At 51.6% G+C, this 27,776-nt stretch overlaps 1 pseudogene; it reads left to right on the top strand.

The window, feature by feature from the left end:
* Positions 1–3,651: 3,651 nt before the first annotated feature.
* LOC147119039 (uncharacterized) overlaps positions 3,652–27,776 on the top strand; it is a 105,338-nt pseudogene continuing 81,213 nt past the window's right edge.

Below are 27,776 nucleotides of genomic sequence, written 5' to 3'. Positions count from 1 at the left end.
TACCCCACTAGTCACTGCCTGCCACTCGGAAAATGACCCGTTTATTCCAACTCTTTGCTTTCTGTCCGCCAACCAGTTCTCTATCCAAGTCAATACCTTGCCCCCAATCCAATGTGCCTTAATTTTGCACACTAATCTCTTATGCGGGACCTTATCGAAAGCCTTCTGAAAGTCCACATACATCACATCCACTGGTTCTCCCTTATCTTACCAGTTACATCCTCAAAAAATTCCAGTCGATTAGTCAAGCATGATTTACCGGCGGACATCTCTTCCGATCGTGGGCCACAATTTTCTTCAGAGCTCTGGAACGCTGTAGCTCAGGCGCTCGGCACCAAACTTCATCGCATCACTGCCTATCATCCACAGGCGAATCGCCTGTGCGAGCGATTCCACAGGTCGCTTAAAGCCGCTTTATGTGCCAGTCTTCAGGGTGCGGGATGGGTGGACAGACTCCCATGGGTCCTTTTGGGTTTTCGTACGGCGCCCAAAGAGGACCTGCAATCGTCCTCGGTGGAACTCGTTTATGGCCAGCTGCTCCGAGTTCCGGGTGATTTCCTCCCTTCTCCCACAGAGTCGTGGTCTGCCTCGCAGCAACTCATCAGCCACCAGGAAGCGGCCAGATGTTTCGCTCCGGTGTCTACATCAAATCATGGCCTACAGAGTTCCCACGTGCCGGCTGAGCTGAGGAGTGCTCAGTAAGTATTTATCCGCCACGACGTTCACCGGGATCCGCTCAGGCCCCCTTACACTGGTCCTTTCCGCGTCATCGAACTGGGAGACAAATCGTTTTCGGTTGACATCAGAGGAAAGCCAGATCACATTTTGGTGGACCGGTTGAAGCCGGCTCACTTGGATCTGGACCATCCAGTCATCATCGCTCAACCACCAAAGCGTGGCCGACCGCCCGCAGCCGCCGTGCCAGATCATCCACAGCTGCCCACCAGTTCAACCACACTTGCTGCACCAGCTCAACCACAACCGCCCGCCAGTTCGACCACTGTCCATCAGCTTCCTCCGCAAGGTTACCGAAGTCACTCTGACAGGCTTGTCAGGCCTCCTCGATGTCTCTTTTTTGCTGTTAAAGACAATTCTGGGGGGGCGCATGTGGCGAAGCCACCAAAGGACTCAGATCGTTTGTACATAATTCCTTTAACAGCATGTTAGCTACAGCCTGTGTCTGTACCTTTATTTATACTGTGTAACTGTACAGCGTGTGGTTGCTTTAACAGCACGGTTCAAACGTGATGACGTCATGACGTCACCCATCGGACCGCCCCAGCAGTCCTTGTGGAGCCTCTGAAGAGAGCAGACCTGTATTCGATGTTATCCTGCAGTTTCTTGTTAAAACCTGTTTGTTTCATTAAAGTTCATTTGTTTAACCACCTGAGTAGGACTCAGTCTCTTAGTTAGGAACTCACGTTCCTAAAAGTCCATATATACATCTACTGCACTACCTTCATCAAACTTCTGTTACTTCATCAAAGAACTCAATCAGGTTAGTCAGACACGATTTACCTTTAACAAATCCATACTGGCTGCCTCTTATTAACCCATGCTTCTCCAAGTGAGAATTAATTTTGTCCTTGACAATAGTCTCTAGTCGTTCACCCACCACTGACATTAGACTGATTGGCCTGTAGTTACCATGTTTATCCCTCTCCCCTTTTTTGAACAGGGGTGTAACATTTGCAATCCTCCAGTCCTCTGGCACCACTCCCATATATCTGAGGGAGATTGAAAGATTGTGGTCAGAGCTTCTGCTATCTCCACACTAGCTTCCCTCAGCAATGCATCACACCTGAACCGGGTGATTTGTTAACTTTGAGTGATGACAACCTATTTAACACCTCCTTTCTATCCATTTTTATCCAATTTCTCTACTCCCCCCTCCTCTACTGCAACATTAACTTCATCCTCTTCTTTTGTGAAGACAGATGCTAAGTACTCATTCAGTACCTCAGCCATGCCCTCTGCCTCCGTATGATGAGCTCCTATTTGGTCACGAATCGGCCCCACCATTCCTTTAACTATCCTTTTACTTTTCATATGTTTACAGAAGATTTTTGGGTTCTCTTTTATGTTACCTGCTAATCTTTTCTCGTACTGTCTCTTTGTCCTTCTTATATCCTGTTACATTTTCCCCCACACTCTCTGTATTCTGCCTGGTTTTTGACAGTATTCTGTACCTGACATTTGTCGTAAACCTCCTTTTTCTGTTTCATTCTAACCTCGATATCCTTTGTCATCAGGAGCTCTAGCTTTGGATGCCCCATCTTTCCTCCTTATGGGAATATGCTTGGTTTGTACCCGAACTATCTCAGCCTTGAAGGCCTGCCATTGGTCATTCACTGTTTTCCTGGACAATCTTTGTTTCCAGTCCACCTGTGCTCGATCCCTTCTCAAATCACTGAAATTGGCTCTCTTCCAGCTGGGAATTTTCACCGTTGATTTTTCTTTGTCGCTTTCCATAACTACTTTAAACCTAATGATATTGTGATCACTGTTAACCAGATACCTCCTGCCCCAGAACCGATGAGAGACCCTTTAAATGTTCTGACTGTGTAAAGAGGATTCAGAGTTCATCCAACCTGCTGAGTCACCAGCGAGTACACACAGATCCTCAAAGAAAGGAAGATGTTTTAGAAAGGCTGGTGACACTAAAAGTTTGCTGCCATCTCAGAGTAGTGTCCCTTTAATGAGTCTCGCAAAACAAGGAGAATCGGTGTCCCTTTAACTACCACAAATCCCTGTGTGGAGGAGAGGGGGAAATACAGTCTGTCCCAGTAACTGTCGCAGAACAGAATTAGCGACCCTGTCCCATAAGGGCTTGACCCTCCCCCACTCCCTGCTTTTCTTCAAGTGTCTCATCCTCAAAATTCTCATCCTTGTTTTCAAATCCCTCCGTGGCCTCGCCCCTCCCTATCTTTGTAATTTCTTCCAGCCCCTACAACCCCCCGAGATATCTGCGCTCCTCTAATTCCGGCCTCTTGAGCATCCCCGATTTTAATCGCTCCACCATTGGCGGCCGTGCCTGCAGCTGCCTGGGCCCTAAGCTCTGGAATTCCTTCCCTAAACCTCTCCATCGCTCTGCCTCTCTCTCCTTCTTTAAGATGCTCCTTAAAACCTACCTCTTTGACCAAGCTTTTGGTCATCTGCCCGAATATCTCCTTATGTGGCTCGGTGTCAAATTTTGTTTTATAACGATCCTGTGAAGAGCCTTGGGACGTTTTACTACATTAAAGGTGCTTTATAAATACAAGTGGTTGTTGTTTCCTGAAACTAATAAATTCCCCAGAGGGAAAAAACTTGTTCTTTTACTCCCAAATATTAACAAGTTTATTCTTCAGAGGCACGAGGTTGATCTGTTTTTATTAATGAATTTGAAAAGTCTCTATTAAAACCTGAGCCAGTGTGTTGTGAGGCAAAGAGCCTTGTGTCCAATAAGGGGAATAAAGGCCCACAGCCTCCCCTGGCCCCGGGCCCTGAACAAGGGACTGGAGAAACTCGCTGCCCTGCGGATCAGACAATCAGCCGGCGCTAGTCCCGCCCCTCAGGCTCCCCGATTGGTTGGAGGACCCACCGCCGGCTCGCACCTCCAGCCCCGCCCCGCTCGCTCCCTATTGGTCGGAAGCTCCCGTCAATCAGGCCATGGGCCCGGGCCACGTGTCCCTCACCGACTTTACTAAGAAAGCCTCGCGCAGTCGCCGGGCGGAGCTGCAGGTCGGCGGGAGCGGGATCGGGAGATTAATAAACTACGGGTAGGCAGCGCCGCAGGGTTTATAAAGTTGGAGAACGGCCTCAGGCCCGAATGAGATCCAGCGGCCGAATGTGTTCCACCGGACAGCAGCGGTGAGGCTTTTTCTCAGTGATAGGCCCGGGTTAGGCGCCGCCATCTTTGTGGAGGAAAGACAGACCGGTTCCACCTGCAGCACGGCGCATGCACGGCCATCGGGAACAGAGTGTGGGTGGGGCTTCAGGGTCCCAGTGACCAGGAGAGACAATCATTGACTCATTGATTTTATTCTCACTATGCACACAACGGGTGTAGAACTGAACCCAACCAGAGTAGAGGGAGGGGGAAAATTGGGAGTGGAGGAAAGAAATGTTGGAGATGGTGCGATGGGTTTGGATTTCAGCACAGGGAGGAGGGAGAGTGTGTGGGACGGGGATTTACAGCTTTGGGGGAACAAGAGCGGAAAGAATGTTCCATAGAAACTAGAATTGTCTGTTCTGAATTTCTATCCTGTACTTACAGTGATGACTTTTGTAAACCCCTTTTACAGGGTATTAGAAGGGGAGGATTTACAGACGGGAAACTCAAACCAAACATCACAACAAGATCTGACAGAGTCACTCAATTCATCAGGACCTGAATATCATCGGCCTTTTTCTCTGTTCTGTCTGTGGGAAAAGATTTCAAACACCGTCTGGTAAAGCACCGAGACACACACAACCGAGTGAGAGTGTTTCAGTGCACTGACTGTGGAAAGAGCTTTAACCAGTTACACAGCCTGAAAAATCATCGCACCATTCACAGCGGGGAGAAATCGTACACGTGTTCTGTGTGTGGCCGAGGCTTCAACCGATTGTCCAACCTGGAGGAACACAAGGACACCCACACCACGGAGAAACCGTGGAAATGTGGGGACTGTGGGAAGGGATTCAATTGCCCGACCCACCTGGAAACTCATCGACGCAATCACACCGGCAAGAGGCCGTTCACCTGCTCCGTGTGTGGGAAGGGTTTCACTCACTCATCCTACCTTATCAGGCACCAGCGAGTTCACACTGGAGAGACACCCTTCTCCTGCTCTGTGTGTGGAAATGGATTCACTCATTCAACCACACTGCTGCAACACCAGCGAGTTCACACTGGGGAGAGACCGTTCACCTGCTCCGTGTGTGGGAGGGGATTCACTCACTCATCCCACCTCACTGATCATCATCTTGTTCACACTGATAAGAGAACTTTTAAATGTTCTAAGTGTGAACTGAGCTTTAAAAGTGCAAGTGGTCTGCTGAGACACCAACGCACTCACACCGGGGAGAGACCGTTCACCTGCCCTGAGTGTGGGATGGGATTCACTAATTCATCCAACCTGCTGACACACCAGCGAGTTCACACTGACGAGAGACCTTTTAAATGCTCGGACTGTGGGAAGTGCTATAAAAGTTCTGGGGAACTGATGTGCCATCAACGTGTTCACACTGACGAGAGACCATTCAGATGCTCTCACTGTGGGACTGGGTTCAGGCAATCATCTGAACTCACTGTACACCAGTGCACTCACACTGGAGAGAGACCGTTCACCTGCTCCGTGTGTGGGAAGGGACTCACTCGCTCATCCCACCTCACTGATCATCAACTTGTTCACACTGATGAGAGACCTTTTAAATGTTCAGACTGTGAGAAGAGCTTTAAAAGCTAAAGGAAACTGATACAACATGAACACACTCACACTAGGGATTGGCTGTTCACCTGCTCCGTGTGTGGGAAGGGATTCGCTCAGTCATCCAACTTGCTGAGACACCAGCGAGTTCACACTGGGGAGAGGTCGTTCACCTGCTCCGTGTGTGGGAAGGGATTCACTCAGTCATCCACCCTGCTGAGACACCAGCGAGTTCACAAGTCTGCAGGGTTGGATTCTGCTGTTATTGCTGCTGTTAATCACATCCACGACTGAACCATGTTCATTCTGACAGTTGGGGTTTATTTCTGATGAGGTTAATGACCCCTATAACTAGGCTGGTGTTTAATATTCTGGATATGTGTCAAATAAATCAGCTTTCTTTTAAACACATTGCTGTAGATTTTCTTCCTTCCCACCTGAGTGTTTAGCATCACCTGGCTGGAGTGCAGAAAGGACAATCTGGGGGAGGATCGTACAGCAGGAACAGAACTTCAGCCTGGACACAGTCCTTCAGGGCCACACTGAGAGGGGCAAACGGCACTTTGGTCTTTCTCGTCTCTCTTCACTGACAGCAAAGTCCCCGTGCAGGTTAATCTCGAGGCGTGCGAGAAATGTGTCCCAGCCGCTCTCTACCATGGTTCAGAGCTCCTAGGCATGGAACAGAAGGCTCCTTCACAACTGTGTTTAGAGTCAGGAAGAACGGCGAATGCTGGAACTCTGCCGTCAAATCAGAGATTGGGGTCAAACTGCGATCAGTTCCTGACTGAAAGTGAAATGTATGAGCGCCTCATGACTCTTCGGCTCACCCTAGCCCGGAACCAGTGTGCTTCGGTCATCAGTGTGTACACCCCAACACTGACACCCTAGCCCGGAACCAGTGTGCTTCGTTCATCAGTGCGTACACCCCAACACTGACACCCTAGCCCAGAACCAGTGTGCTACGGTCATCAGTGCGTACACCCCAACACTGACACCCTAGCCCGGAACCAGTGTGCTTCGGTCATCAGTGCGTACACCCCAACACTGACACCCTAGCCCGGAACCAGTGTGCTTCGGTCATCAGTGCGTACACCCCAACACTGACACCCTAGCCCAGAACCAGTGTGCTTCGGTCATCAGTGCGTACGCCCCAACACTGACACCCTAGCCCGGAACCAGTGTGCTTCGGTCATCAGTGTGTACACCCCAACACTGACACCCTAGCCCAGAACCAGTGTGCTTCGGTCATCAGTGCGTACACCCCAACACTGACACCCTAGCCCAGAACCAGTGTGCTTCGGTCATCAGTGTGTACGCCCCAACACTGACACACTAGCCCGGAACCAGTGGGCTTCGGTCATCAGTGCGTACACCCCAACACTGACACCCCAGCCCAGAACCAGTGTGCTACGGTCATCAGTGCGTACACCCCAACACTGACACCCTAGCCCAGAACCAGTGTGCTTCGGTCATCAGTGTGTACGCCCCAACACTGACACCCTAGCCCGGAACCAGTGTGCTTCGGTCATCAGTGCGTACACCCCAACACTGACACCCTAGCCCGGAACCAGTGTGCTTCGGTCATCAGTGCGTACACCCCAACACTGACACCCTAGCCCGGAACCAGTGTGCTTCGGTCATCAGTGCGTACACCCCAACACTGACACCCTAGCCCAGAACCAGTGTGCTATGGTCATCAGTGCGTACGCCCCAACACTGACACCCTAGCCCAGAACCAGTGTGCTTCGGTCATCAGTGCGTACACCCCAACACTGACACCCTAGCCCGGAACCAGTGTGCTTCGGTCATCAGTGCGTACACCCCAACACTGACACCCTAGCCCGGAACCAGTGTGCTTCGGTCATCAGTGCGTCCGCCCCAACACTGACACCCTAGCCCAGAACCAGTGTGCTTCGGTCATCAGTGCGTACACCCCAACACTGACACCCTAGCCCGGAACCAGTGTGCTACAGTCATCAGTGTGTACACCCCAACACTGACACCCTAGCCCGGAACCAGTGTGCTATGGTCATCAGTGCGTACGCCCCAACACTGACACCCTAGCCCGGAACCAGTGTGCTTCGGTCATCAGTGCATACACCCCAACACTGACACCCTAGCCCAGAACCAGTGTGCTATGGTCATCAGTGCGTACACCCCAACACTGACACCCTAGCCCGGAACCAGTGTGCTTTGGTCATCAGTGCGTACACCCCAACACTGACACCCTAGCCTGGAACCAGTGTGCTTCAGTCATTAGTGTGTACACCCCAACACTGACACCCTAGCCCAGAACCAGTGTGCTTCGGTCATCAGTGCGTACACCCCAACACTGACACCCTAGCCCGGAACCAGTGTGCTTCGGTCATCAGTGCGTACACCCCAACACTGACACCCTAGCCCAGAACCAGTGTGCTTCGGTCATCAGTGCGTACACCCCAACACTGACACCCTAGCCCGGAACCAGTGTGCTTCGGTCATCAGTGCGTACACCCCAACACTGACACCCTAGCCCGGAACCAGTGTGCTTCGGTCGTCAGTGCGTACACCCCAACACTGACACCCTAGCCCGGAACCAGTGTGCTATGGTCATCAGTGCGTACACCCCAACACTGACACCCTAGCCCGGAACCAGTGTGCTTCGGTCATCAGTGCGTACACCCCAACACTGACACCCTAGCCCAGAACCAGTGTGCTTCGGTCATCAGTGCGTACACCCCAACACTGACACCCTAGCCCAGAACCAGTGTGCTACGGTCATCAGTGCGTACACCCCAACACTGACACCCTAGCCCAGAACCAGTGTGCTTCGGTCATCAGTGCGTACACCCCAACACTGACACCCTAGCCCGGAACCAGTGTGCTTCGGTCATCAGTGCGTACACCCCAACACTGACACCCTAGCCCGGAACCAGTGTGCTACGGTCATCAGTGCGTACACCCCAACACTGACACCCTAGCCCAGAACCAGTGTGCTACGGTCATCAGTGCGTACACCCCAACACTGCCACCCTAGCCCGGAACCAGTGTGCTTTGGTCATCAGTGCGTACACCCCAACACTGACACCCTAGCCCAGAACCAGTGTGCTACGGTCATCAGTGCGTACACCCCAACACTGACACCCTAGCCCAGAACCAGTGTGCTTCGGTCATCAGTGCGTACACCCCAACACTGACACCCTAGCCCAGAACCAGTGTGCTTCGGTCATCAGTGCGTACGCCCCAACACTGACACCCTAGCCCAGAACCAGTGTGCTTCGGTCATCAGTGCGTACGCCCCAACACTGACACCCTAGCCCGGAACCAGTGTGCTTCGGTCATCAGTGCGTACACCCCAACACTGACACCCTAGCCCAGAACCAGTGTGCTACGGTCATCAGTGCGTACACCCCAACACTGACACCCTAGCCCAGAACCAGTGTGCTACGGTCATCAGTGCGTACACCCCAACACTGACACCCTAGCCCAGAACCAGTGTGCTTCGGTCATCAGTGCGTACACCCCAACACTGACACCCTAGCCCGGAACCAGTGTGCTTCGGTCATCAGTGCGTACACCCCAACACTGACACCCTAGCCCAGAACCAGTGTGCTTCGGTCATCAGTGCGTACACCCCAACACTGACACCCTAGCCCAGAACCAGTGTGCTTCGGTCATCAGTGCGTACACCCCAACACTGACACCCTAGACCGGAACCAGTGTGCTACGGTCATCAGTGCGTACACCCCAACACTGACACCCTAGCCCAGAACCAGTGTGCTTCGGTCATCAGTGCGTACACCCCAACACTGACACCCTAGCCCAGAACCAGTGTGCTTCGGTCATCAGTGCGTACACCCCAACACTGACACCCTAGCCCGGAACCAGTGTGCTTCAGTCATTAGTGTGTACACCCCAACACTGACACCCTAGCCCAGAACCAGTGTGCTTCGGTCATCAGTGCGTACACCCCAACACTGACACCCTAGCCCAGAACCAGTGTGCTTCGGTCATCAGTGCGTACACCCCAACACTGACACCCTAGCCCAGAACCAGTGTGCTACGGTCATCAGTGCGTACACCCCAACACTGGCACCCTAGCCCGGAACCAGTGTGCTTCGGTCATCAGTGCGTACACCCCAACACTGACACCCTAGCCCAGAACCAGTGTGCTTCGGTCATCAGTGCGTACACCCCAACACTGACACCCTAGCCCAGAACCAGTGTGCTTCGGTCATCAGTGCGTACACCCCAACACTGACACCCTAGCCCAGAACCAGTGTGCTTCGGTCATCAGTGCGTACACCCCAACACTGACACCCTAGCCCGGAACCAGTGTGTGCTTCGGTCATCAGTGCGTACACCCCAACACTGACACACTAGCCCGGAACCAGTGTGCTTCGGTCATCAGTGCGTACACCCCAACACTGACACCCTAGCCCGGAACCAGTGTGCTTCGGTCATCAGTGCGTACACCCCAACACTGACACCCTAGCCCGGAACCAGTGTGCTACGGTCATCAGTGCGTACACCCCAACACTGACACCCTAGCCCGGAACCAGTGTGTGCTTCAGTCATCAGTGCGTACACCCCAACACTGACACCCTAGCCCGGAACCAGTGTGCTTCGGTCATCAGTGCGTACACCCCAACACTGACACCCTAGCCCGGAACCAGTGTGCTTCGGTCATCAGTGCGTACACCCCAACACTGACACCCTAGCCCGGAACCAGTGTGCTTCGGTCATCAGTGCGTACACCCCAACACTGACACCCTAGCCCGGAACCAGTGTGCTTCGGTCATCAGTGCGTACACCCCAACACTGACACCCTAGCCCAGAACCAGTGTGCTACGGTCATCAGTGCGTACACCCCAACACTGACACCCTAGCCCGGAACCAGTGTGCTACGGTCATCAGTGCGTACACCCCAACACTGACACCCTAGCCCAGAACCAGTGTGCTTCGGTCATCAGTGCGTACACCCCAACACTGACACCCTAGCCCAGAACCAGTGTGCTTCGGTCATCAGTGCGTACACCCCAACACTGACACCCTAGCCCGGAACCAGTGTGCTTCGGTCATCAGTGCGTACACCACAACACTGACACCCTAGCCCGGAACCAGTGTGCTTCGGTCATCAGTGCGTACGCCCCAACACTGACACCGTAGCCCGGAACCAGTGTGCTATGGTCATCAGTGCGTACACCCCAACACTGACACCCTAGCCCAGAACCAGTGTGCTTCGGTCATCAGTGCGTACACCCCAACACTGACACCCTAGCCCAGAACCAGTGTGCTTCGGTCATCAGTGTGTACACCCCAACACTGACACCCTAGCCCGGAACCAGTGTGATTCGGTCATCAGTGTGTACACCCCAACACTGACACCCTAGCCCGGAACCAGTGTGCTTCGGTCATCAGTGTGTACGCCCCAACACTGACACCCTAGCCCGGAACCAGTGTGCTTCGGTCATCAGTGTGTACGCCCCAACACTGACACCCTAGCCCGGAACCAGTGTGCTTCGGTCATCAGTGCGTACGCCCCAACACTGACACCCTAGCCCGGAACCAGTGTGCTTCGGTCATCAGTGTGTACACCCCAACACTGACACCCTAGCCCGGAACCAGTGTGCTTCGGTCATCAGTGCGTACGCCCCAACACTGACACCCTAGCCCGGAACCAGTGTGCTACGGTCATCAGTGCGTACACCCCAACACTGACACCCTAGCCCGGAACCAGTGTGCTTCGGTCATCAGTGCGTACACCCCAACACTGACACCCTAGCCCAGAACCAGTGTGCTTCGGTCATCAGTGCGTACGCCCCAACACTGACACCCTAGCCCGGAACCAGTGTGCTTCGGTCATCAGTGCGTACACCCCAACACTGACACCCTAGCCCGGAGCCAGTGTGCTACGGTCATCAGTGCGTACACCCCAACACTGACACCCTAGCCCGGGACCAGTGTGCTTCGGTCATCAGTGCGTACACCCCAACACTGACACCCTAGCCCAGAACCAGTGTGCTTCGGTCATCAGTGCGTACACCCCAACACTGACACCCTAGCCCGGAACCAGTGTGCTACGGTCATCAGTGCGTACACCCCAACACTGACACCCTAGCCCGGAACCAGTGTGCTACGGTCATCAGTGCACACACCCCAACACTGACACCCTAACCCGGAACCAGTGTGCTACGGTCATCAGTGCGTACACCCCAACACTGACACCCTAGCCCGGAACCAGTGTGCTTCGGTCATCAGTGCGTACACCCCAACACTGACACCCTAGCCCGGAACCAGTGTGCTTCGGTCATCAGTGCGTACACCCCAACACTGACACCCTAGCCCGGAACCAGTGTGCTTCGGTCATCAGTGTGTACACCCCAACACTGACACCCTAGCCCAGAACCAGTGTGCTATGGTCATCAGTGCGTACACCCCAACACTGACACCCTAGCCCAGAACCAGTGTGCTTTGGTCATCAGTGCGTACACCCCAACACTGACACCCTAGCCCAGAACCAGTGTGCTTCGGTCATCAGTGCTTACACCCCAACACTGACACCCTAGCCCAGAACCAGTGTGCTATGGTCATCAGTGCGTACACCCCAACACTGACACCCTAGCCCAGAACCAGTGTGCTATGGTCATCAGTGCGTACACCCCAACACTGACACCCTAGACCAGAACCAGTGTGCTTTGGTCATCAGTGCGTACACCCCAACACTGACACCCTAGCCCAGAACCAGTGTGCTTCGGTCATCAGTGCGTACACCCCAACACTGACACCCTAGCCCGGAACCAGTGTGCTTCGGTCATCAGTGTGTACACCGCAACACTGACACTCTAGCCCAGAACCAGTGTGCTTCGGTCATCAGTGCGTACACCCGAACACTGACACCCTAGCCCGGAACCAGTGTGCTTCGGTCATCAGTGTGTACACCGCAACACTGACACCCTAGCCCGGAACCAGTGTGCTTCGGTCATCAGTGCGGACACCCCAACACTGACACCCTAGCCTGGAACCAGTGTACTACGGTCATCAGTGTGTACACCCCAACACTGACACCCTAGCCCGGAACCAGTGTGCTTCGGTCATCAGTGCGTACACCCCAACACTGACACCCTAGCCCAGAACCAGTGTGCTACGGTCATCAGTGCGTACACCCCAACACTGACACCCTAGCGCGGAACCAGTGTGCTACGGTCATCAGTGCGTACACCCCAACACTGACACCCTAGCCCGGAACCAGTGTGCTTCGGTCATCAGTGCGTACACCCCAACACTGACACCCTAGCCCGGAACCAGTGTGCTTCGGTCATCAGTGGGTACACCCCAACACTGACACCCTAGCCCGGAACCAGTGTGCTTCGGTCATCAGTGTGTACACCCCAACACTGACACCCTAGCCCGGAACCAGTGTGCTTCGGTCATCAGTGCGTACACCCCAACACTGACACCCTAGCCTGGAACCAGTGTGCTACGGTCATCAGTGTGTACACCCCAACACTGACACCCTAGCCTGGAACCAGTGTACTACGGTCATCAGTGTGTACACCCCAACACTGACACCCTAGCCCGGAACCAGTGTGCTTCGGTCATCAGTGCGTACACCCCAACACTGACACCCTAGCCCAGAACCAGTGTGCTACGGTCATCAGTGCGTACACCCCAACACTGACACCCTAGCCCGGAACCAGTGTGCTTCGGTCATCAGTGCGTACACCCCAACACTGACACCCTAGCCCGGAACCAGTGTGCTACGGTCATCAGTGTGTACACCCCAACACTGACACCCTAGCCCGGAACCAGTGTGCTTCGGTCATCAGTGTGTACACCCCAACACTGACACCCTAGCCCAGAACCAGTGTGCTTCGGTCATCAGTGCGTACACCCCAACACTGACACCCTAGCCCGGAACCAGTGTGCTACAGTCATCAGTGTGTACACCCCAACACTGACACCCTAGCCCGGAACCAGTGTGCTTCGGTCATCAGTGCGTACACCCCAACACTGACACCCTAGCCCGGAACCAGTGTGCTACAGTCATCAGTGCGTACACCCCAACACTGACACCCTAGCCCAGAACCAGTGTGCTTCGGCCATCAGTGTGTACACCCCAACACTGACACCCTAGCCCGGAACCAGTGTGCTTCGGTCATCAGTGTGTACACCCCAACACTGACGCCCTAGCCCGGAACCAGTGTGCTACGGTCATCAGTGCGTACACCCCAACACTGACACCCTAGCCCGGAACCAGTGTGCTTCGGTCATCAGTGCGTACGCCCCAACACTGACACCCTAGCCCGGAACCAGTGTGCTACGGTCATCAGTGCGTACACCCCAACACTGACACCCTAGCCCGGAACCAGTGTGCTACGGTCATCAGTGCGTACGCCCCAACACTGCCACCCTAGCCCAGAACCAGTGTACTACGGTCATCAGTGCGTACACCCCAACACTGACACCCTAGCCCGGGACCAGTGTGCTACGGTCATCAGTGCGTACACCCCAACACTGGAAGCCACAGACGAGACCAAAGAGGAATTCTACTCCAGCCTCGAACAATCCCTGTCCAAAGTCCCAACGGGCGACAAGCTGATGCTCCTTGGCGACTTTAACGTCAGAGTTGGAAAGTACACAGACCTCTGGGGAGGTGTGACCGGCAGAGAGGGGGTAGGCAAAGCCAACTCCAACGGTACCCTCTGTTGTGTATTTGAATGTTTGTTAGAAATGTCCCCACATGGGATACCATAGTTGTGATTTGCAATGCACTATGGGAAATGTAGTGCATTGAGTGAAGAAGCACATTGTAATAAAATGGCCGTTAACTAAACACTCCACCCTGGAGTCCTTCTTTAATTGTTATAAAGATCAGGGTATAAAACCCCTTGAGACACAACACCCTCCTCCTGACAAAATGCTTAGAACATGGCCTTGTCATAACCAGAACCTTGTTCCGGCAGAGAGACAAGTACAAGGCTTCATGGCAGCACCCTCGCTCCAACCAGTGGCATCTGCTGGACTACGTCATTGTCCAAGCAAGGGACTACAAGGACATCTGCATCACCCGCGCCATGACAGGAGCTGACGACTGCTGGACAGACCACCGCCTAATCCGTTCTGTCATCTCCATCAATGGAGCCCCAAAACAGCAGCGGTAACAGAAACAGTGCCGCAGGAAAATCAACGCTGGAGCACTCAAAGACCCTGCTAAGAAAGCCCTATTCAGCCTGTGCCTCACACCCAACCTGACGACTCCCAGTGATGCAGAGACACAGAGTGTCCACAGCGCCTGGTCTGCACTCAAGGCCTCCATAATCAGCACCTGTGAAGAGACGCTCGGTCACTCAACCAGGAAACACCAAGACTGGTTTGACAAGAATGACCAGGAGATTCAGGAGCTAATAAGCCGCAAGCGCAAGCCATTACTGATCTGGAAACGGCAACAGAACTCAAGAGCAAGAAAGTAGCTCTACAGACGCCTGAAGGCCGAGGTCCAACAAAAAACTCGCGACCTAAAGAACAGGTGATGGGTGGAGAAAGCGCAGGAGATCCAGCAGCTAGCCGACAACCACGATGTGCGTGGATTCTTTAGCGCAGTCAAGACTATCTACGGCCCAAACACCCAAGGCCCTACCCCACTGCAGGCCAAGAATGGAGAGGTACTCATCAAGGACAGAGAGGCAGTCAGTGCCCGCTGGAAGGAGCACTTCGAAGATCTCCTTAACCGCGACTTTGTCTTTGACGCGAGTGTCCTCAACTCCATCCCGCAGCATGCTACCCGCCACCATCTCAGCACAACCCCAGCCCGGCATGAGGTTGAAAAGGCCATCTGACAACTGAAGAACAACAAGGCCTCAGGAGCAGATGGAATCACCGCCGAGGCACTAAAGCATGGCGGAGAAGCACTACTGGCGCAAATTCATGAGCTCATTTCTCTTATCTGGAAGGAGGAGAGCATGACAGGGGATCTCAGAGATGCCATAATTGAGACCATCTTCAAGAAAGGTGACAAGTCCGATTGCAGTAATTACAGAGGAGTTTCCCTGCTGTCTGCCACAGGGAAAGTCATTGCAAGAACCCTCCTCAATCGCCTTCTCCCAGTGGCCAAAGAGCTCCTCCCAGAGTCACAATGCGGATTCTGCCCACTAAGGGGCACAATGGACATGATCTTCACCACACGTCAATTACAAGAGAAATGCAAGGAACAGCACCAACTGCTGTACATGGCCTTCTTTGATCTCACAAAGGCCTTCGACACTGTCAACTGTGAGGGATTATGGAGGGTCCTCCTCAAAGTCGGCTGCCCTCAAAAGTTTGTCACTATCCTCTGCCTGCTTCACGATGACATGCAAGCTGTGATCCTGACCAACAGTTCAGCCACAGACCCAATTCATGTACGAACTGGGGTCAAGCAAGGCTGTGTCATCGCACCAATGCTCTTCTCGATCTTCCTTGCTGCAATGCTCCTTCTCACCCTCAGTAAGCTCCCCACTGGAGTGGAGCTAATTTACAGAACAAACAGAAAACTGTTCAACCTCCGTCACCTCCAGTCCAGATCCAAGGTCGTCCCATCCTCTGTCATCGCATTACTGTATGCAGATGACGCTTGCGTCTACACTCACTCAGAGATTAAACTCCAAACCATCGTCAACTCCTTCACCGAAGCGTACGAGAGCATAGGCCTTACACTAAACATCCGTAAGACAAAGGTCCTCTACCAACCTGCCCCCACCACACAGTCCTGCCCCCTGATTATCAAAATCCATGACAAGGCCTTGGACAAGGTGGACCACTTTCCATACCTCGGTAGCCTACTGTCAACAAGGGCAGATGTCGACAACAAAGTCCAACACCGCCTTCAGTGTGCCAATGCAGCCTTCGGTCGCCTGAGGAAGAGAGTGTTTGAAGACCAGGACCTCAAACCTGGCACTAAGCTCATGGTCTACAGAGCAACAGTGATACTCGCTCTGCTGTATGCCTGAGAGACACGGACCATGTACAGCAGGCACCTCAAAGTACTGGAGAGAACGCTGCCTCCGCAAGATCCTGCAAATCCATTGGCAGGATAGGTGCAGCAACGTCAGTGTTCTTGCTCAGGCAAACATCCCCAGCATCGAAGCTCTGACCACGCTCGATCAGCTCTAATGGACGGGTCACATTGTCCGCATGCCCGATACAAGACTCCCAAAACAAGCGCTCCACTTGGAGCTCCGGGTCGGCAAGAGAGCCCCAGATGGGCAGAGGAAATGCTTCAAGGACACCCGCAAAGCCTCTTTGAAAAAGTGTAACATCCCCACCGACACCTGGGAATGCCTGGCCCAAGACCGCACAAAGTGGAGGAGAAGCATCCGGGAAGGTGCCGAACACCTCAAGTCTCTTCGCAAGTGGAAGCTAAGTGCAGGCAGCGCAAGGAGCGCACGTCAACCCAAGCACCCCAACCACCCGCCCCTTCAACCACCATCTGCCCCACATGTGACAGAGACTGTAGGTCCTGCACTGGACTAATCAGTCACCTGAGAACTCATTGTTAGTGGAAGCATCATCCTCGGTTCCGAGGGACTGCCTAAGAAGAAGGAGGAGGAGCAGAGTGGAAACATTGTCGTACAGGAGATTTTATAATTAGAAGGATAGATAGTAATCTTAACAGTCAGGATCGAGAGACCTGAAGGGTGTATTGCTTTTCTGTTGTCAGGATAAGGGACATCTCGAAATGGCTGGAAATGAATCTGGACACCAAATCCAGGGACCACTTACACTGAGACACCAAATCCAGGGACCACTTTCACTGAGACTATAAATGGAAATCAGAGAGCCTCAGTATGGAGAATGGTCATGGTGGTGAAAAGTGCTCTAGTGAGGGCGAAAGGCGGGTAATAGATGAAGATATGACGGTGGAATCAGATGGTGACAGGTTATTTTCAGAAGCCCTTTTCAGGCAAGCTGATGATTGGATGTAACCAGCTCAACACCTGGATCTGCCTGTTCTTGTCCCCAAATCCCAAAGTCTAATGTCCCTGATGTATTTTTCTGTGAGAACTGTTGATAATAGTGCTTTCTAACCCTAATCACTAATGCCTAAGTCTAACCTCCAATTGACTACCCCAAACCACTACCTCAAACCACAAATGTCCAAAGATGTGCGGGTAAGGTTGATTGGCCATGATAAAAAAAAAAAAAAAAATTGGCCCTTAGTGATAGGGGGGATTAAATATGTGGGGTTACGGGGTTACGGGGATAGGGCTTGGGTGGGATGTTATGTCGGTGTAGGGACCGGGTCCTAGGGTTTGGATGATCAGCCATGATCTTGTTGAATGGCGGAGCAGGCTCGAAGGGCCGAATGGCCTACTACTGCTCCTATCTTCTACGTTTCTATGTTTCTATGTTAACCCCAATCCTAACCAATAACAACTAACCCCAATCCTAACCAATAACCACTAGCCCCAACCACTAACCCCAATCCCAACCAATAACCACGAACCCCAACCACTAACCCCAATCCTGACCAATAAACACGAGCCCCAACCACTAACCCAATCCTAACCAATAACCACGAGCCCAAACCACTAACCCCAATCCTAACCGATAACCACTGGCCCCAACCACTAACCCCAATCCTAACCAATAACCACTCGCCCCAACCACTAACCCCAATCCTAACCAATAACCACTAACCCCAACCACTAACCCCAATCCTAACCAATAACCGCTAACCCCAATGCTAACCCCAATCCCAACCAATAACCACGAGCCCCAACCACTAACCCCAATCCTAACCATTAACCACTAGCCCCAACCACTGACCCCAATCCTAACCAATAACCAGTAGCCCCAACCACTAACCCCAAACCTACCAATAACCACGAGCACCAACCACTAACCCCAGTCCTAACCAATAATATGAGCCCCAACCACTAACCCCAATCCTAACCAATAACCACTAGCCCCAAGCACTAACCCGAATGCTAACCAATAACCACGAGCCCCAACCACAAACCCCAATTCTAACCAATAACCACGAGCCCCAACCACTAACCCCAATCCTAACCAATAATCACTAGCCCCAACCACGAACCCAAATCCTAACCAATAACCACTAGCCCCAACCACTAACACCAATCCTAATCAATAACCACGAGCCCCAACCACTAACCCCAATCCTAACCAATAACCACTAGCCCCAACCACTGACCCCAATCCTAACCAATAACCACTGGCCCCAACAACTAACCCCAATCCTAACCAATAACCACGAGCCCCAACCACTAACCCAATCCTGACCAATAACCACAAGTCCCAACCACTAACCCAATCCTAACCAATAACCACTAACCCCAACCAATAACCCCAATCATAACCAATAACCGCTAACCCCAATCCTAACCCCAATTCTAACCAATAACCACGAGCCCCAACCACTAACCCAATCCTAACCAATAACCACTAGCCCCAACCACTGACCCCAATCCTAACCAATAACCAATAGCCCCTACCACTAACCCCAAACTTACCAATAACCATGAGCCCCAACCACTAACCCCAGTCCTAACCAATAATACTAGCCCCAACCACTGACCCCAATCCTAACCAATAACCACTGGCCCCAACCACGAACCCCAATCCTAACCAATAACCAGTAGCTCCTACCACTAACCCCAAACCTACCAATAACCATGAGCCCCAACCACTAACCCCAATCCTAACCAAAAACCACTGGCCCCAACCACTAACCCCAATCCTAACCAATAACCACGAGCCCCAAACACTAACCGCAATCCTAACCAATAATCACTAGCCCCAACCACTAACCCCAATCCTAACCAATAACCACAAGCCCAAAGCACTAACCCCAATCCTAACCAATAACCACGAGCCCCAACCACAAACCCCAATCCTAACCAATAACCACGAGCCCCAACCACTAACCCCAATCCTAAGCAATAATCACTAGCCCCAACCACTAACCCCAATCCTAACCAATAACCACGAGCCCCAACCACTAACCCCAATCCTGACCAATAACCACGAGCCCCAACCACTAACCCAATCCTAACCAATAACCACTAACCCCAACCACTAACCCCAATCCTAACCAATAACCGCTAACCCTAATCCAAACCCCAATCCCAACCAATAACCACGAGCCCCAACCACTAACCCCAATCCTAACCAATAACCACTAGCCCCAACCACTGACCCCAATCCTAACCAATAACCACTAGCCCCAACCACTAACCCCAATCCTAACCAATAACCACTAGCCCCAACCACTAACCCCAATCCTAACCAATAACCACTAGCCCCAACCACTAACCCCAAACCTACCAATAACCACGAGCACCAACCACTAACCCCAGTCCTAACCAATAACACTAGCCCCAACCACTAACCCCAATCCTAACCAATAACCACTAGCCCCAAGCACTAACCCGAATCCTAACCAATAACCACGAGCCCCAACCACAAACCCCAATTCTAACCAATAACCATGAGCCCCAACCACTAACCCCAATCCTAACCAATAATCACTAGCCCCAACCACTAACCCAAATCCAATCCAATAACCACTAGCTCCAACCACTAACGCCAATCCTAACAAATAACAATGAGCCCCAACCACTAACCCCAATCCTAACAATTAACCACTAGCCCCAACCACTGACCCCAATCCTAACCAATAACCACTGGCCCCAACAACTAACCCCAATCCTAACCAATAACCACTGGCCCCAACCACTAACCCAATCCTGACCAATAACCACGAGCCCCAACCACTAACCCAATCCTAACCAATAACCACGAGCCCCAACCAATAACCGCAATCATAACCAATAACCGCTAACCCCAATCCTAACCCCAATCCTAACCAATAACCACGAGCCCCAACCACTAACCCCAATCCTAACCAATATCCACTAGCCCCAACCACTGACCCCAAACCTACCAATAACCATGAGCCCCAACCACTGACCCCAAACCTAACCAATAACCACTGGCCCCAACCACGAACCCCAATCCTAAACAATAACCTGTAGCTCCTACCACTAACCCCAAACCTACCAATAACCACGAGCCCCAACCACTAACCCCAATCCTAACCAATAACCACAGGCCCCAACCACTAACCCCAATCCTAACCAATAACCACAGGCCCCAACCACGAACCCCATTCCTAACCAATAACCACGAGCCCCAACCACTAACCCCAATCCTAACCAATAACCACTAACCCCAACCACTAACCCCAATCCTAACCAATAACCACGAGCCGCAGCCACTAACTCCAATCCTAACCAATAACCACGAGCCCCAACCACTAACGCAATCCTAACCAATAACCACTGGCCCCAACCACTAACCCCAATGCTAACCAATAACCACTAGCCACAACCACTAACCCCAAACCTAACCAATAACCACTAACCCCAACCACTAACCCCAATCCTAACCAATAACCACTAGCCCCAACCACTAAACCCAATCCTAACCAATAACCACGAGCCTCAACCACTAACCCCAATCCTAACCAATAACCACTAGCCCCAACCACTAACTCCAATCCTAACCAATAACCACTAGCTGCATTCACTAACCCCAATACTAACCAATAACCACTGGCCCCAACCACTAACTCCAATCCTAACCAATAACCACTAGCTGCAACCACTAACCCCAATACTAACCAATAACCATGAGCCCCAACCACTCACCCCAATCCTAACCAATAACCACGAGCCCCAACCACTAACCCAATCCTGACCAATAACCACAAGCCCCAACCACTAACCCAATCCTAACCAATAACCACTAACCCCAACCAATATCCCCAATCATAACCAATAACCGCTAACCCCAATCCTAACCCCAATCCTAACCAATAACCACGAGCCCCCAACCACTAACCCCAATCCTAACCAATATCCACTAGCCCCAACCACTGACCCCAATCCTAACCAATAACCAATAGCCCCTACCACTAACCCCAAACCTACCAATAACCATGAGCCCCAACCGCTAACCCCAGTCCTAACCAATAATACTAGCCCCAACCACTGACCCCAATCCTAACCAATAACCACTGGCCCCAACCATGAACCCCAATCCTAACCAATAACCAGTACCTCCTACCACTAACCCCAAACCTACCAATAACCATGAGCCCCAACCACTAACCCCAATCCTAACCAATAACCACAGGCCCCAACCACTAACCCCAATCCTAACCAATAACCACAGGCCCCAACCACGAACCCCATTCCTAACCAATAACCACTAGCCCCAACCACTAACCCGAATCCTAACCAATAACGACTAGCCCCAACCACGAACCCCAATCCTAACCAATAACCACGAGCCCCAACCACTAACCCCAATCCTAACCAATAACCACTAACCCCAACCACTAACCCCAATCCTAACCAATAACCACGAGCCCCAGCCACTAACTCCAATCCTAACCAATAACCACGAGCCCCAACCACTAACCCCAATCCTAACCAATAACCACTGGCCACAACCACTATCCCCAATGCTAACCAATAACCACTAGCCACAACCACTAACCCCAATCCTAACCAATAACCACTAACCCCAACCACTAACCCCAATCCTAACCAATAACCACGAGTCTCAACCACTAACCCCAATCCTAACCAATAACCACTAGCCCCAACCACTAACTCCAATCCTAACCAATAACCACTAGCTGCAACCACTAACCCCAATACTAACCAATAACCACTGGCCCCAACCACTAACTCCAATCCTAACCAATAACCACTAGCTGCAACCACTAACCCGAATCCTAACCAATAACCACGAGCCCCAACCACAAACCCCAATTCTAACCAATAACCATGAGCCCCAACCACTAACCCCAATCCTAACCAATAATCACTAGCCCCAACCACTAACCCAAATCCAATCCAATAACCACTAGCTCCAACCACTAACCCCAATCCTAACCAATAACCACGAGCCCCAACCACTAACCCCAATCCTAACCAATAACCACTAGCCCCAACCACTGACCCCAATCCTAACCAATAACCATGAGCCCCAACCACTAACCCCAGTCCTAACCAATAACACTAGCCCCTACCACTGACCCCAATCCTAACCAATAACCACTGGTCCCAACCACGAACCCCAATCCTAACCAATAACCAGTAGCTCCTACCACTAACCCCAAACCTACCAATAACCACGAGCCCCAACCACGAAGCCCAATCCTAACCAATAACCACTGGCCCCAACCACTAAACCCAATCCTAACCAATAACCACAGGCCCCAACCACGAACCCCATTCCTAACCAATAACGACTAGCCCCAACCACTAACCCCAATCCTAACCAATAACCACGAGCCCCAACCACTAACCCCAATCCTAACCAATAACCACTAACCCCAACCACTAACCCCAATCCTAACCAATAATCACGAGCCCCAGCCACTAACTCCAATCTTAACCAATAACCACGAGCCCCAAACACTAACCCCAATCCTAACCAATAACCACTGGCCCCAACCACTAACCCCAATGCTAACCAATAACCACTAGCACCAACCACTAACACCAATCCTAACCAATAACCGCTAACCACAACCACTAACCACAATCCTAACCAATAACCACTAGCCCCAACCACTAAACCCAATCCTAACCAATAACCACGAGCCCCAACCACTAAACACAATCCAGCCAATAACCACTAGCCCCAACCACTAACTCCAATCCTAACCAATAACCACTAGCTGCAACTACTAACCCCAATACTAACCAATAACCACTGGCCCCAACCACTAACTCCAATACTAACCAATAACCACTAGCTACAACCACTAACCCCAATACTAACCGATAACCATGAGCCCCAACCACTCACCCCAATCCTAACCAGTAACCACGAACCCCAACCACTAACCCCAATCCTGACCAATAACCACGAGCCCCAACCACTAACCCCAATCCTAACCAATAATCACTAGCCCCAACCACTAACCCAATCCTAACCAATAACCACGAGCCCCAACCATTAACCCCAATCCTAACCAATAACCACTGGCCCCAACCACTAACCCCAATACTAACCCATAACCACTAGCCCCAACCACTAACCCCAATCCTGACCAATAACCACGAGCCCCAACCACTAACCCCAATCCTAACCAATAATCACTAGCCCCAACCACTAACCCAATCCTAACTAATAACCACGAGCCCCAACCACTAGCCCCAATCCTAACCAATAATCACTGGCCCCAACCACTAACCCCAATCCTAACCAATAGCCACTAGCCCCAACCACTAACCCCAATCCTAACCAATAACCACCAGCCCCAACCACTAATCCCAATCCTAACCAATAGCCACTAGCCCCAACCACTAACCGCAATCCTAACCAAAAACCACCGGCCCCAACCACTAAACCCAATCCTAAGCAATAACCACGAGCCCCAACCACTAGCCCCAATCCTCACCAATAATCACTAGCCCCAACCACTAACCCCAATCCTAACCAATAACCACGAGCCCCAACCACTAACCCCAATACGAACCAATAACCGCTAACCCCAATCCTAACCCCAATCCCAACCAATAACCACGAGCCCCAACCACTAACCCCAAACCTACCAATAACCACGAGCACCAACCACTAACCCCAGTCCTAACCAATAACACGAGCCCCAACCACTAACCGCAATCCTAACCAATAACCACTAGCCCCAAGCACTAACCCGAATCCTAACCAATAACCACGAGCCCCAACCACAAACCCCAATTCGAACCAATAACCATGAGCCCCAACCACTAACCCCAATACTAACCAAAAATCACTAGCCCCAACCAGTAACCCAAATCCAATCCAATAACCACGAGCTCCAACCACAAACCCCAATCCTAACCAATAACCACGAGCCCCAACCACTAACCCCAACCCTAACAATTAACCACTAGCCCCAACCACTGACCCAAATCCTAACCAATAACCACTGGCCCCAACAACTAACCCCAATCCTAACCAATAACCACTGGCCCCAACCACTAACCCAATCCTGACCAATAACCACTGGCCCCAACCACTAACCCAATCCTGACCAATAACCACAAGCCCCAACCACTAACCCAATCCTAACCAATAACCATTAACCCCAACCAATAACCCCAATCATAACCAATAACCGCTAACACCAATCCTAACCCCAATCCTAACCAATAACCATGAGCCCCAACCACTAACCCCAGTCCTAACCAATAACATTAGCCCCAACCACTGACCCCAATCCTAACCAATAACCACTGGCCCCAACCACGAACCCCAATCCTAACCAATAACCAGTAGCTCCTACCACTAACCCCAAACCTACCAATAACCACGAGCCCCAACCACTAACTCCAATCCTAACCAATAACCACTGGCCCCAACCACTAACACCAATCCTAACCAATAACCACAGGCCCCAACCACGAACCCCGTTCCTAACCAATAACCACTAGCCCCAACCACTAACCCAAATCCTAACCAATAACGACTAGCCCCAACCACTAACCCCAATCCTAACCAATAACCACGAGCCCCAACCACTAACCCCAATCCTAACCAATAACCACTAACCCCAACCACTAACCCCAATCCTAACCAATAACCACGAGCCCCAACCACTAACCCCAATCCTAACCAATAACCACTGGCCCCAACCACTAACCCCAATGCTAACCAATAACCACCAGCCCCAACCACTAACCCCAATCCTAACCAATAACCACGAACCCCAACCACTAACCCCAATCCTAACCAATAACCACTAGCCCCAACCACTAAACCCAATCCTAACCAATAACCACGAGCCCCAACCACTAACCACAATCCTAACCAATAACCACTAGCCCCAACCACTAACTCCAATCCTAACCAATAACCACTAGCTGCAACCACTAACCCCAATACTAACCAATAACCACTGGCCCCAACCACTAACTCCAATACTAACCAACAAGCACCAGCTGCAACCACTAACCCCAATACTAACCAATAACCATGAGCCCCAACCACTCACCTCAATCCTAACCAATAACCACGAACCCCAACGACTAACCCCAATCCTGACCAATAACCACGAGCCCCAACCACTAACCCCAATCCTAACCAATAATCACTAGCCCCAACCACTAACCCAATCCTAACCAATAACCACGAGCCCCAACCACTAACCCCAATCCTAACCAATAACCACTGGCCCCAACCACTAACCCCAATCCTAACCAATAACCACTAGCCCCAACCACTAACCCCAGTTCTAACCAATAACCACCAGCCCCAACCACTAACCCCAATCCTAACCAATAACCACTAGCCCCAACCACTAACCGCAATCCTAACCAAAAACCACTGGCCCCAACGACTAACCCCAATCCTAAGCAATAACCATGAGCCCCAAGCACTAGCCCCAATCCTCACCAATAATCACTAGCCCCAACCACTAACCCCAATACTAACCAATAACCACGAGCCCCAAGCACTAACCCCAATCCTAACCAATAACCATGAGCCCCAACCACAAACCCCAATCCTTACCAATAAACACGAGCCCCAACCACTAACCCCAATCCTAACCAATAATCACTAGCCCCAACCACTAACCCAAATCCTAACCAATAACCACTAGCCCCAACCACTAACCCCAATCGTAACCAATAACCACGAGCCCCAAGCACTAACCCCAATCCTAACCTATAACCACTAGCCCCAACCACTGAGCCCAATCCTAACCAATAACCACCGGCACCAACCACGAACCCAAATCCTAACCAATAACCAGTAGCCCCAACCACTAACCCGAATCCTAACCAATAACGACTAGCCCCAACCACTAACCCAAATCTTAACCAATAACTGCGAGCCCCAACCACAAACGCCAATCCTAACCAATAAACACTGGCCCCAACCACTAACCCCAAACCTAACCAATACCCACGAGCCCCAACCACTAACCCCAATCCTAACCAATAACCACTAACCCCAATCCTAACCAATAACCACGAGCCCCAGCCACTAACTCCAATCCTAACCAATAACCACGAGCCCCAACCACTAACCCCAATCCTAACCAATAACCACTGGCCCCAACCACTAACCCCAATGCTAACCAATAACCACTAGCCCCAACCACTAACCCCAATCCTAACCAATAACCACTAACCCCAACCACTAACCCCAATCCTAACCAATAACCACTAGCCCCAACCACTAAACCCAATCCTAACCAATAACCACGAGCCCCAACCACTAACCCCAATCCTAACCAGTAACCACTAGCCCCAACCACTAACTCCAATCCTAACCAATAACCACTAGCTGCAACCACTAACCCCAATGCTAAACAATAACCACTGGCCCCAACCACTAACTCCAATCCTAACCAATAACCACTAGCTGCAACCACTAACCCCAATACTAACCAATAACCATGAGCCCCAACCACTCACCCCAATCCTAACCAATAACCACGAACCCCAACCACTAGCCCCAATCCTGACCAATAACCACGAGCCCCAGCCACTAACCCGAATCCTAACCAATAATCACTAGCCCCAACCAATAACCCAATCCTAACCAATAACCACGAGCCCCAACCACTAACCCCAATCCTAACCAATAACCACTAGCCCCAACCACTAACCCCAATCCTAACCAATAACCACGAGCCCCAAGCACTAACCCCAATCCTAACCAATAACCATGAGCCCCAACCACAAACCCCAATCCTAACCAATAAACACGAGCCCCAACCACTGACCCCAATCCTAACCAATAATCACTAGACCCAACCACTAACCCAAGTCCTAACCAATAACCACTAGCCCCAACCACTAACCCCAATCCTAACCAATAACCACGAGCCCCAACCACTAACCCCAATCCTAACCAATAACCACTAGCCCCAACCACTGAGTCCAATCCTAACCAATACCACTGGCCCCAACCACGAACCGCAGTCCTAACCAATAACTAGTAGCTCCTACCACTAACCCCAAACCTACCAATAACCACGAGCCCCAACCACTAACCCCAATCCTAACCAATACCAACTGGCCCCAACCATTAACTCCAATCCTAACCAATAACCACAGGCCCCAACCACGAACCCCATTCCTAACCAATAACCTATAGCCCCAACCACTGACCCGAATCTTAACCAATAACTGCGAGCCCCAACCACTAACGCCAATCCTAACCAATAAACACTGGCCCCAACCACTAACCCCAATCCTAACCAATAACCACGAGCCCCAACCACTAACCCCAATCCTAGCCAATAACCACTAACCCCAACCACTAACCCCAATCCTAACCAATAACCACGAGCCCCAGCCACTAACTCCAATCCTAACCAATAAC

Source organism: Somniosus microcephalus, chromosome 4 (assembly GCF_052327205.1).
Source record: "Somniosus microcephalus isolate GS21.2 chromosome 4, FLI_Smic_1.0, whole genome shotgun sequence".
NCBI classification, from domain to species: domain Eukaryota; kingdom Metazoa; phylum Chordata; class Chondrichthyes; order Squaliformes; family Somniosidae; genus Somniosus; species Somniosus microcephalus.
Note: the sequence above shows the minus strand (reverse complement) of the source record. Positions and strands in the feature narration are given on the sequence as shown.